The sequence below is a fragment of the Microtus pennsylvanicus genome, chromosome 2, assembly GCF_037038515.1.
Source record: "Microtus pennsylvanicus isolate mMicPen1 chromosome 2, mMicPen1.hap1, whole genome shotgun sequence".
Taxonomy (NCBI): domain Eukaryota; kingdom Metazoa; phylum Chordata; class Mammalia; order Rodentia; family Cricetidae; genus Microtus; species Microtus pennsylvanicus.
The window spans coordinates 55,106,926-55,120,121 of NC_134580.1; the positions used below are offsets into that span (position 1 = coordinate 55,106,926).

At 35.7% G+C, this 13,196-nt stretch overlaps 1 protein-coding gene across 1 annotated transcript in view; it reads left to right on the forward strand.

The window, feature by feature from the left end:
• Csmd3 (CUB and Sushi multiple domains 3) overlaps positions 1-13,196 on the forward strand; it is a 944,903-nt gene that overhangs the window by 585,739 nt on the left and 345,968 nt on the right. The gene's annotated exons all lie outside the window — the stretch shown is intronic.

The following is a 13,196-nucleotide window of genomic DNA, read 5'->3' on the forward strand; positions in this document are numbered from 1 at the left end:
AAGGTGTGCATCCAAATAGACTAGGGTCCCCAAAAGCCAGTACATGCAGTAGAAACAAGTCCCAGTGCCATTATTAATGGCTTCTCAGTCAGCCCTCATTGTCAGCCACATTCAGAGAGTCTGGTTTGATCACATGTTCGTTCAGTCCCAGTCCAGGTGGATTTGGTGAGCTCCCATTAGATCAGGCACATCGTCTCAGTGGGTCACCAGCCCCTCGCGGTCCTGACCTCCTTACTCATCTTCTCCCTGGACCTTGGGAGCTCAGTCCAGTGCTATGATGTGGGTATCTGTCTCTATCTCCATCCAGCACTGGACCAAGGTTCTATGGTGAATTTCAAGATATTGATCAGTGTGACTATGAGACAAGGCCAGTTCAGGCACCCTCTCTACTGTACAAAGGACCTAGCAGGGGACATCCCCATGGACACCTGGGATCCCCTCTAGAGCCAAGTCTCTTGCCAACCCTAAAATGGCTCCCTTAATGAAGATACTTGTTCCCTGCTCCTATATCCGCCCTTCCTCCATCTCAACCCTCCCACTCCCCCAAACTCTCCCCAATCCTTCCTTTCTCCCTTCTCTCTCCATCTTTCTTTTTCCCCCATCCGACCCCCACCCCCACCCCTAAGCTCCCAACTTTTGCTTAGTGATCTTGTCTGCTTCCAATTTCCAGGAGAAGCTATACATGTTTTTCTTTGGGTCCTTCTTATGATTTGGCTTCTCTAGGCTTGTGAACTATAGTTGCATTTAAATTAAACTTACTTCTTCATCTGAGTGTGTAAATTTAGGTCTCTTCAGACAAAGAAAGAAGGTTACTTTATCTCAATTCTCCTTGGAATGGAATGGGCAATGACTTTCCTCCACTGTGGGAAGCAACATACTTGGAACTTTTCTTAACCTCCAAATCCTGGAAACTTTAATTATTTAGTAGAACACCAAATGATGTAGCTGCTGATGTCATTTCCTTTAATCAGTGCTGCTAAATAAAAGGAAAATTTCCCGAGAAATAGTTTGCTTAACAGTGATATTTCCATTATGGACTGTGGGAAACTCCTTTATCTTAGCCATCTTGTTGAATCAAATGATACTGCTCTCATTTTCAATGAAGACATATTTGTTTATTGTCTATACCTTACATGACCTTATCATCATTACTCAATCTTTGTTCTCATACAGTGCTATATATCTCAAAGAAAAAATGAAATATATATAATCTAGACTCGGAATATTTTTATTTGGTTTATTATATTTTTATTATTACATTTTTTAAGACCCTCTGTAGTCTGAATCTGTCCTTACTGTGCATCTCTAACCATTTTTTCTATAAGAGCAAAATCCCTAAATCTGCCAAGAGGTGTGTATCAGTGGTGTGAAGCCCATAGTCAGTGGTTGGTAGAAGTCAATTTATACTGAAGCCCAAGAGAAAGAGAGAGGGGAGAGAGAGAGAGAGAGAGAGAGAGAGAGAGAGAGAGAGAGAGAGAGAGAGAGAGAGAGAGAGAGAGAGCAGGATTCTCTCATGGCAACTCAACTTGCCATGGCCAGGTGACTTGGTTCTGTACCACAGCCTACATGAGAAACATGAACTATGAAGCTGCTCTTGAGTCTATTTTTGTATATTTAGAACTCCTTTTTAAAAGATTTTTCCAGGCTTTATGTGGAGATATACATCTTCCACATTGGGTGCCATATGTCAACAAATGGAGTCCTTATTTTGTTGACCACCTGGTTCCAAATAATCATATAAAAGCTCATATTAATTATGAAATGTTTGACCTGTAGCCAGGCTTATTAATAATTAGCTCTTACGACTTCAATTAACCCCTTTTTAGTAATTTACATTTTACCAAATTGTAAATTTGTAAGAGGCTTCATGTCTCAACCTGTTCTTTAGCACATCTTGTTCCCAAACCAACCAACTTGCAATTTCCTTAACCACCCTTTCTCTCTCTGTATTTTTAGTTTGACCTTCCTGCTTAGCCTTATTCTGTCTTGCTATAGGCTGAATGTACTTTGTTACTAACCAATGAGAGCAATATATATTCATAGCATGCAGAAAAATTATCCCATAACATTTCCCTTTTCTGTCTAAGCAAAAAGGGAAGTTTCATCTTTAACATAGTAAAATTATATACATCAGAATAGCTATCAAGTAAGAATTATAGTTAAAATATTTAGTTTATTTATTTGGCAAAATTAAGGGAAATATTTATTTATTTATCTATCCTATTTTGGTGAATTTAAAGTTTTATATCTAATTTATCTTTTATTATAATTAAGAAAACTATAACTACAATTATCTAGTCCTTAACTCCATCAAAGACCTAAGAAGGAAATAATATCATCTATTCAAGCAGGAAGTACAGGTAAGAAATTCCAATAAATTTTGAGAAATTATAGGAGCAACTGGCTGCCTGGGCAATCATCCAAGTTTCCTCTGGAACACTGGGGAATTCATCCTTGGTCTACAGGCCTAGGATATCTGACAAACCTTTATCAGAAGCAGGAAATTTTGAAGGACTGTCCTACCTTGTCTTTGCAAAGTTTTGCAGTTGCCTTTCTTGCATTTTATTGGTCCACTAACTGTCAGCAATTATGGCAAGTACAGATTTTTTTGATTGGTCCAACATGACAAACATTTGTAGAATAAACTCCATATGGAGTTTCCTTGATGCTCATAATGTTTTATGGAATACATTGGTGCAGCCAGGAGCAGATGCACCTCACTGTCATGAAAAGTCTAAGTTATTAAATTATTTTAAATGCCATTTTCTTAAAGCTCTTAAGTACTTAAAGAGGATTAACTACCTATCTGAAATATATCTTGAAAACCTAACATTAAGTTTGACTATTATAGATGACTAATAATATGTATTTTAGATATTATAGATTATATTTTAATTGACCTGCAGAAACACAATACCTAAAAAAGAATGGAAATATAATACAGCATAACAAAATTAATGTTAAATATGATTAATATATTAAATTCCATACAAATGAAACATATTTTGAGATTAACATTTTTATATTAATGTAAATTCAATAATATACCATTTCATTTCATATTTCTAAATCATCTCCACAAAATGCAGTTTTTATTTCATGGTTTCTTCTACAATGTCTGTTGGACTGTACATGTCTTTTTAATGTTTTTTAATGACATATTGCTCTATAACTTTCCTAACAATTTAGCTGTTAAATGGCTCAATTGTCTAATATGATCTAAAAAAACTCAGAAATCATATTAAAGGCATAAAATTGGTGAGAAATAATCTACCTCTAAAGTTAAATTACAAACCTCAATATGCGCATGAGATTATTTTAGGAAAACAGAAGTATGTTGCAAGCAGAACTCAGAGATATCAGCATAAAAGTGTTATTCCTCATTTTATCTGAACCTATTTAAATAAATCCTCATACTATGTTTTGGTCTGGATTTCCCGTATATATGTATTTTCCTCCACAATGTTAATAGCCTCTACCAATTATTAGGAAGTCAGTTGTGCCCTCTCTAATCTAAAGAAAGTTCCCTGTAAAAATAAAAATGAAATATTGGTCTTTCTGGTTATGTGATCATGCTCTTGAATATGATTAGGCATAAAATAATGACCGGGCTTTTATATAGATAAAGAGGATTTCATTTAATGAAATGTATTGGAAGAATCACATAATTATCTTAGCTCAAAGCTAGTAATTTAATTAAGATGCTAAGTTAAAACTGACTGAATGGAAAGTTGCCTCTTGTTAAGTCTCATAATAATTTCAAACAATATGGTCTTTAAAGACTTTCTAACCAGGAAAACAATAATAGCATGTGACTGTGAAGACTCGAAGCCAGTGTTCCTAGGTTCCTATTAATAATAAAACTAAAGAAAAAATATGTTAAATTCCTCCATGGACAATGGAATTCTAGAGACTCTTCTCTGTCAGTAACAAGTTTGGGCACTTCATTCTCAACCATTTAAGCTGAAAATATGAACTTAAGGAAAACTGATATATCTCTTTTTTTTTTCTTTTTGTAACTGTTAGGTTCATGGGGTATTGAGGTTTTCATTCTCTCCTGTGTAGTAGAGTAGGTAATAATTTTATCTGCAATCCCACCTGAATGCAGCACTTCAGGAGACTTGCTCGTGGAAAACTTAGATCCATGTGTGAAATAAAGACGGCAGTTGCCAAGCACATGTCTGCTTATTCACTGACTTACTGATAGCTATGTCTTTCATGGATAATGAACAGTGGCAAAGAAAATTTTAAATAGCTGGCACGCAAGAGACAGTCAGAGCCCTGTAGTTCCAACAGTTTGACAATTAAGGATGTAAGTGTTCTGCATTAACCAAGGACCAATGCAGGCACCTGCTATTGACTTCTTAATAAATGACATACAAGCAGAGATCACAGATTTATCAGAAGATCTGGGAGCAAAGTAGTACCTAGAGATGGTAGAGTTTACTCTATTGGGTCATGAAGTATTGAAAGACCTCTCTCCTAATTCTTATTTAACAAAAGACTCATTAATTCTCTTACTGTGACAACAGCATTTTTAATACTCGGTAGCACCACTACTGGAGCATGATCTCCTACTTACTAGCCTTTACTCTTCCCACAAAGGAAAACTAGAAAGTAAAAAAAAAAATGTGCAAGAGGCTGCCCGTTTTCTATTTCAAGAGCGAGACTATGAATCAGCATGAGGGGGCTTTCCCACAATACAGTTCTCACCACTACTCAGAGAGGTGTCTTAGATGAATGGATACAAGAAATCAAAGGGTTTGAGAATAAAATTTTTAAAAAATGTTTAAAGTAGTTATAAAGTTAGAGTATATTCCCAACATATTTGTTTTTATGAAGAGGGCAATTTGACAGTGCATATTTGAAGTAGAAGTGAGGAAAAAAAAAAGTGAGACTGAAACCACGCTTTGTCTTTTGCCCTAATGATTTTACAATGCTCCATAAAATGCTTACTCAAGCAAAAACTGGCTTGTGAGCAGAATTGTTCTCCCTGAATTACTCTGGCTTATGTTCCTTCCTACTCCCTAGTGAGATATCTGAGAAAAATTTTAGAATGAATAGGATGGAACTGAGTCCCTAGAGACCGGTTTGGGGACATGGCGGGGCTTGCATGCCTGATGAACTTCCTCATTGAAGATAAGGGGTTTTCTCCTGAATTTCAATCAGACAAAGAGGAAAGGAAGCCCTTCTGTACAGACATGATGCTCTCTGTGTAGAGAGTTCTTTTGAAGAAACAATTAGAGCAACAACTCTATGCATATATCAGAACTGATTTGTAATTCTAATACAATGTCTGTTCATTTATCTCAAAGGAAAAATCCCTTTTTATCCAAATGTTTATGTTATAGTGAGTTTCATTTGTAGGACTAGCATAAGAAAACAAATAATAGCAATCTGCAGAGTTTATCTCCCAGTTTTTCCTAGCCTAGGTTTGAAAAAGGAATAGAAGAAACTTGACAATTGAAAGAGAAGTGGAATTAACATTCAAGTTTCAGGGATACTCAAGCTCTTCTCTTTCTGAGAATATAGCTTTATCTTTTGAATGAGAGTTTAACTACAAATGCTCTTTAATTTTATTGAATCATCATCCAATGTGTATATGATTGATACATCTAATGATCATTTACCACAACTCCAAATATAAAGCAAATTAAGGAGAGGCAGAAAAATGGAGGCATTGATGTATGATGATATGAGGTATTGAGTTTATCAGGCACCTCTCCACAGAAGGGTCGTCTTCTCTCACCAAATGCTGGAAATGCTTTTATTTTTTGTTTGTTTGTTTTAAATGCATCATTGTTAAATTTACAATCAGAACTCAACTTTACTGCTCCATTTGAGAGAACTCAAGTATGAACTAGCACTGACATCACCCTTTGTGACCCTTCTAACTTCCTAACAACTCTTATTGAAGAGAATTTTATCTGAATTCTAGGTGAAAAAAAAATCAAGTCATGTAGGTCTTAAAGTATATTGTGTATTCTGAGTGTGTTCCACGGTAGTAAAAATAAAGAACCAATGCAATGTTTGGATGTAAATTATTTATAACAGATTTTATGTGTTATAAAAATTAAATTGTAGAAATTATCTTGGTCTTCCTCATTTTTCTCACCTGGCCCCTGGCATCCTCCTATCCTTTTTATTGCTGCTCACTTTTCTTCTATTTAGTCTCTCTTTCTGCCTAGCTACTGGCCATTCAGCTCTTTATTAGACCCATAGGTTTTTTTCTTTTTCTTTTCTTTTTTTGAGACAGGGTTTCTCCGTAGCTTTTTGGTTCCTGTCCTGGAACTAGCTCTTGTAGACCAGGCTGGCCTCAAACTCACAGAGATCCGCCTGCCTCTGCCTCCCAAGTGCTGGGATTAAAGGCATGCGGCACCACTGCCCGGCTCCCCATAGGTGTTTAAGACAGGCAAAGTAACACAGCTTTCACAAAGTCAAACAAATGCAACATAAATGAATGCAACACATCGTTGCATCATTAAACAAACATTCCAAGGCATAAATGAACATGACACATCTTAAAAGAATATTACACAACATTTCTTCAAAAAAAAAAACTCCACACTTTTATATGAACGTTTGCTTCTCTTGAGCTAGAAGGCACAACTGTCATATTTTCTCCTCTCACGGTAGTATTTTTCACCACCAATCTCTCTCCTCTGCATAAGTTTTAAACCATCCTTTGGTAACCCCCCAGTCCCCCACCCACCACTTCAGAAAATTTCTATCCCTTCTCTGGAGCATTGCCTTATTCCCTTGCATATCTAGAATCCTCCCCTGAGCTCAAACATGTATTTATTAAATTTTGTGTTGACTACATCAACCTGCCTTGGATAAATTCTCTCAAAACCTGAGAGACAAATCAGTGGTTAATAGCAATTGATATTCTGTCTGAGTATCTAACTACAGATAAGAACAGATGTGTCAGGCAGCTCACAAATGCCTGTTGAATTAGATCCTGTCTTCTGGCCTCCGCAGGCCCCCACTTACACATGCTATTCTCTCACACAAACACACATGCAGACACACAAAAATAACAAAATGAACCTTTAAATTTGATATGTCTATGGAGGGCAGATACATTATTACAGATTTTTCTCTCAAAAAACTTATAGCAGATAATAAATTATGAAATTTAGCAGATACAAACTCAATTTATTGCATGACTGCAATAAAATTGTTAGCCTGGTGTTTAGAAGCATCAACTTCTACTAAAAACCTTTGAACAGAAGGATCTAGCCTTGCTTTCCATCAACCTTCTGCTCCACTAAAGCAAAAGTTAGTAAGCATTACTTAAATAAATATTTTTCTTAGTAAATTAATTCTACAAATTTAATATGGAAGTGGTTCCTAACTTGTAACTTAAAGATTTTGTTTAGATCTAATCTCCACATTTACCTGGGCTCATGAGTCCTATCGCATCAGATACTCTATGAAATTTTTCAAAATTTAAAACTAGAAAAGAGAGACAACAAAATTTACTTTTCTAAGTAAATAGTCTATAACTTCATTTTGTCAGGCTATTCTGGATCACCATGATAAAGAGGGGAGATGGGAGTTAACTGCTCAGAAAGATTTTTAAGCACTGGTGTGAATTTGTAGAAAAGTTCTGGGGAAGGTAAACAGGAAGATGCCCGGTGTGATTAGCTCATTTATGTACCCTCAGCGGAACTTAATGAAGTGATTTCCTACCCTCCCACTGAGATTAGGCAAAGGGCTGTTGATGATGTTCAAGATGAGAGGCATAATTCTTGGGCTGTGAAAATTGTGAGAGTCTGATTAACTGTGGGGAGATTTGTATCTCAAAGGGAGAGAAAGTAATTTATGGTTTGTAAAGTAAATGTTGCAAGTCACAGGAGGTGGGCCATGGGCCTGTCTCTAACACTTCCTCAGACTAAAGCTGTAGCTTTTTAAAATCTAAGAAGTATTTTGACTATTACTAGCTTCTTGATTTACATGCTTAAGATCAACAAAGATCCAAACAAAAGTCCATCGTACATTTGGTGATATAATGGCTTTTGACTAATATTTAACTTTACATAAAAACATTTTACAAAGGACTACATACTCTACCACTCTATTTTCCTCAATATTCACCTTTATTGTGGATATAAAGAATATCCACTTTAAAGCTTAAAATAGCCTATGATAATGATGCCTATGAAAAGAGGTCCGATAAATACATTTTTTCCCACATACTCTGTCCTGATTAGAGTTACCATTGCTGTCTTGCTGGAGGGAAAGACTTGTTTGGCAGGAACCTGGATGCAGGAGCAGGTGCAAAGGTCGTGGAGGGGTGCTACCTACTGGCTTTCTCCTCATGGCATCCTCAGCTTGCTTCCTTATAGAACCCAAAACACCACTAAAAGAGTAGCACCCTATACATTGGACTGTGCCTGCCCAATCAATCACTAATTGAAATGATATAAAACTAACCAGCATGCTCTCCAAGTTTAGCACTAAATGGTATTGACTTTTATGTGTAACTCCAGTGTGCTTTGAGTTCTCCATTGTTTTAAATGAAATCACCATCCAGTCTGTTTTATATGACAATGATGTAAGGAACATATTTTGATCTTTTACATTTTTTATGTCACATTGGGCCACCAAAAAATATTTTTGACTTTACATTCTAAGTGCATAATTTAGCTTTTCCCTGCAATAATAGCCTCATGTCAGATACTGATTAAGTCTTTCTTAAGTTTGTTTGAAAAGTATCCTTTCTGATCTCACAAATGCATTGTACATGCATGAGTCATCAAATAGAAGCCTCAACTTAGCTCTACAATGTTTTCAGTTGCTTATCCTGATTCAATCCTACATACCGTCACACTGTTAACTTCATGTACAGATGTAAAGGACCCTTCATCTCTTCTTTCCAGAAATCTTATCCTCCTTAAAAGATCAAATTAAATATCATCTCTAAATCCTTTGTGTTCTCTACATATCTCTGTGAGCATATCTTTTTCATAAAACTTTATTATTTTTATTGTTTTCTTTTTCTTTTCCAAAAAAAAAAAATCAGATCCATGGCATCTTTGTGAGAAAGAAATATTAACTAACTTAACAACTTTTAAAATTCCGCACAGTCAGAATACCGCCTGTCAAATCTTTGATTGATAATATGTAAATTATTTATAATATTTATATCTAAAATTGTTCAAAATAGCAATGACTTCCCCCCCCAACCTGTCTTTCTGAGTCAGGGGCTCATGTATCCCAAACAAGCCTTCAACTGTCTATGTAGCTAAAGATGACCTTAAGTTTCTTGTTGATCTGCCTCTACCTTCCACGTGCTGGGATAATAAAACTTGATCATTACAACCAGACAGTGCAGTGCTAGGAATTAAATGCAGGTTTTCATGCTTGCTAACTATGCACAGTATCAGCAATTCAACTAGCTCTTCTGCTTTATTTTTCTCTTTTGTTTTCATTTGGTCCTTTGTTTCCCCTCTGTTTGTTACCTATACCGCACTCTGCCTTGCTGTGTAGCCAACCTAGCTGTAGACATGTAATACTCTGGTTTCTGTCGTCACTGGCCCCCATATCAAAGAAGATGGTATTAGAGATTTGTGTCACTTTCCCTGGTCCAGGAGTTGTCTTTGCATACCCCTGAAAAATAGAAACAAATTTAAAAGTTATTAGTATGTTGCATAAACAGTATGATTGATTGATTGAATGAATGAATGAATGAATGAATGGATGAGTTATTAAGTGGGTTTTTAAAAATAGCTCCTTATGCTTTTAGGTTCTTTCCTGATAAATAGTCTGAAATTTCTTTTTTTCAATCAGAGATAGTTTCTTTCATTAAATTCTGTATTTAGGTATTATATATATATATATATGTGTGTGTGTGTGTGTGTGTGTTCTTAAATAGCAACAATATCTATTAATTTTTGAGCATTTGTAGGAAATAATAAGTATATAAAATTTGTTATTTCATTGCTGTTACTTAAGGTAAGTCAAATGATATTTTTCAACAGTAATTAAATTGAGTGCTACCTGAAAGAGAATTATCACACAATATACTGTTTTTTATATGAATGCTATATCAAACCATAATGATTAGACAACTAATGGCTTTTCTTTTGTATTATCGCTCATGTTGCAGCGAGCTTTTCATAAATGCAATCCATTTTATAAACATTATCATTATGACCAGGTGCTGGTTTGGAAACGCATTTCGCTTCTGCCGCATTGTAGACTGTTTGCAAACCTGCACTGCTTTCTGCGATTGTTCTCCTTGTCCTCTCCCATATTCCCATCTCACTTACATCTTCCCTTTGTGTGTTTTGAGCACTCGGGGTTCTTTGTTGTTGCGGCCCTGCAGTTTCTCTGTCCTGGCTTTTGCTGGACAACCCCTCAGATGAAGAGACTTGTTCTGATTGTCCTAGCACAGCAAACCTCTCTCTTCTTTGACTTCAGATCTTCTACAGTGTCTATCTGTTCTCGGGCCTTTGGAATGATAATTTTGGAGAGACTCTACTTCAGTGTATGTGATGAGCATTATAGGATGATTGATGATCACTGAGTAAGGGCTCTACTCAGAAATGACCTTTCAGAAGACGCAGAGACATCTTTCTGTTAACAATTTTTTAAAGAAATCCACCCATTTCTCTCTTTCACTCTTTGGATGGAGGGGCAGACAAAGTGGCTCTTAGTGTTTTACTTTTTGACAACTTTTTGGCCCCTGTCTCAGCTGTTAATTTTATGACTAATTACTTCATTTAATGAATGAATGCATCAATGCTTTCAGAGAACAACTTGAGTTGATGACATAATAGTGATTTCTGACAAATGTGCTTCACATTCCCTGCTCCTTCTCTAAGTGAAATACCCACTGCTGTCTTTTCAATTATGTAAATTTAAATGACTATTGTGCACATAGATTAATATTTGAAATATATAACAACCCTACATGAAATAATTAAATTATATGTCATTTAACTGGAAGAGCAAGAAATCTTCATGACAATGGTCTTCTTAGAAAGCTATTAGGAAGCAACATTGGATTCAGTTAATAAATGGTATTTGGTTTATTAATGAACAGTCTCATACATATAACATGTGTAATAATTTTGCATAAAATTAATTTATCCAAGTCAGATGCTATGTCATATGTCTGTAATCAAGAACTAGAGTGGCTGAGAATGGAGGATTACATAGTTGAAGCTCACCTGAGACACAACAAACTGTGTCTCATAACAACAAAAATGAATATCAAACCAATAAAAACTCTGCTCAACTGGCTGTTTTATAGAGAATTCTTTTCTAAGGTTTTGTACATTTACTATCTTATTTGTCTTGTTTCAAGTTATTTAAGAATAACAGGAATAAAATTAGTATTAAAAATAATACGTTTAGAATAAAATAAAACAGAGAGGAAAAATCAACAAAGAAAAACATAAACAATAAGCTAAAATTTGTTTTTTTAGTTTGTTTGGGTTTTTTGGTTTGTAACAAGGTCTTGCTAAGCAGCTTAGGTGGCTAGAGGTCTCAGGGATGCTTTTGGCTGTATCACAGTCACACGTCAGGATGCCTGCTTAATAGACAATGAAACAACCCCCTCACCACTTATTAATAAAACTAAGAAACAGTATTGAAAGGATAATTTCTATTGTACTGAGGCCTGGAAATAAATTTGATTATTTCTTGTCTTGGTCAATATTGTATATTTTAAAAACTATCTTGTAATTTAAGTTTTGTCCTGTGTATATTTCTTGTGTAGTGCATATTCATGAAGCCAATGTAGAAGGGCAGAAGGTCAGAGGCTGGGCAAAAGTTAGGCTATGTAGTTCAACATGGGAAAAAGTAATGAAGAGCAGTAGGTAAATTGTTCTAGCTACAGCATGGTTGGCAGGCCCTGTAAGTGCATAAGATAAGTAGGTATTTTATATAGGATACTCCTTGGTACTCCTGGGATAAAATCTGGCTAATTTCAAGTAGGATGGCTGTTGTAGCTGGAAAGCTACTGATCAATCTCAGGGTGGGTTGGATATTGAACTACTTGTTAATCATAATAGAAGTAAGGAAGAATAAGTCTGAACTTTCCGACTTACATTACTAAATACATGGTCATATAATTGAGCAATTCCACAGATGAAACTGTAGCACCAGTTATGAGAAAATGATTTGAGTCTTTTCTGACTTATAGAACATTAGTCAGTTGTTCTCTTACGTGGCTGTTTATTCATCTCTACACAGAGACGTTAATATTTAGAAAATTCTAACATTGCTGACTCTGTGGTTTTAATTGTGTTTGAGTTTAAGGAAATACAGAGAATAAAATACAACATTAATTATAGAGTTAAGTTGAAGATTAAATTTAATATAAAAAATAAAGCAGATCAAAATACATGTCTAGGAATTGGAGACGTGATAAAAGCAAAATATGGAGCATAGTGATATGTGAGCCGCGTCAACAGATAAAATAACAGGTGAGCAATGGCAGCAGAGGATGAAGTATTGATGATGAAAACTCTCTTGGTTACTTTTCTGTTGTTTTGATAGACGTCATGGCCAGGAGAACATACATATAACGGAGAATTTATTTGGGGGCTACAAGTTTAGAGCATTGGTTAGAGTTCAGAACCATTATGTCAAGGGTCATGGCAGTAGACATGGCACCGGAGCAGTAGCTGAGAGTTCACATCCTGATTCACAAGCACAAGACAAAGAGAGAGTCACTGGAAATGGTGTGGGATTTTGAACCTCACAGGTGAACCACAGAGACACACTTCCTGTAACAAGACCACATCCCCTAACCCTTCCCAAACAGTTCTCCCATCTGGAGAATTGGCATTCCAACATTCGAGGTTATAAGGGCCATCCTTAGACAAATAGCTATATAAATCATGATAGCAACTCTGGAATAAGGGAGGCTCACAATACAGACAATGTGAATTAAGAAAATTTAACAACACAAGGAAGAAACTGAGAGGGAACAGAAGACTGAGAATGTATGCATCATATCAAACTGAAGATAAAGAACAGAATACACACAAGGTTTGGAAAGAAATCACCTGGAGACTTGAGTATAACTAGTTATGAGCTAATCTCCTAAGTGTAGCTATTTAACATGTTTACAAGTATATTACCTCTGCAAAGGACAATCCTTAATCAAAGCAAGGATTACTACATGGATTCCTACAGTTAAAATAGTATTTATAACAATATTAATGAATGTGTTAAGG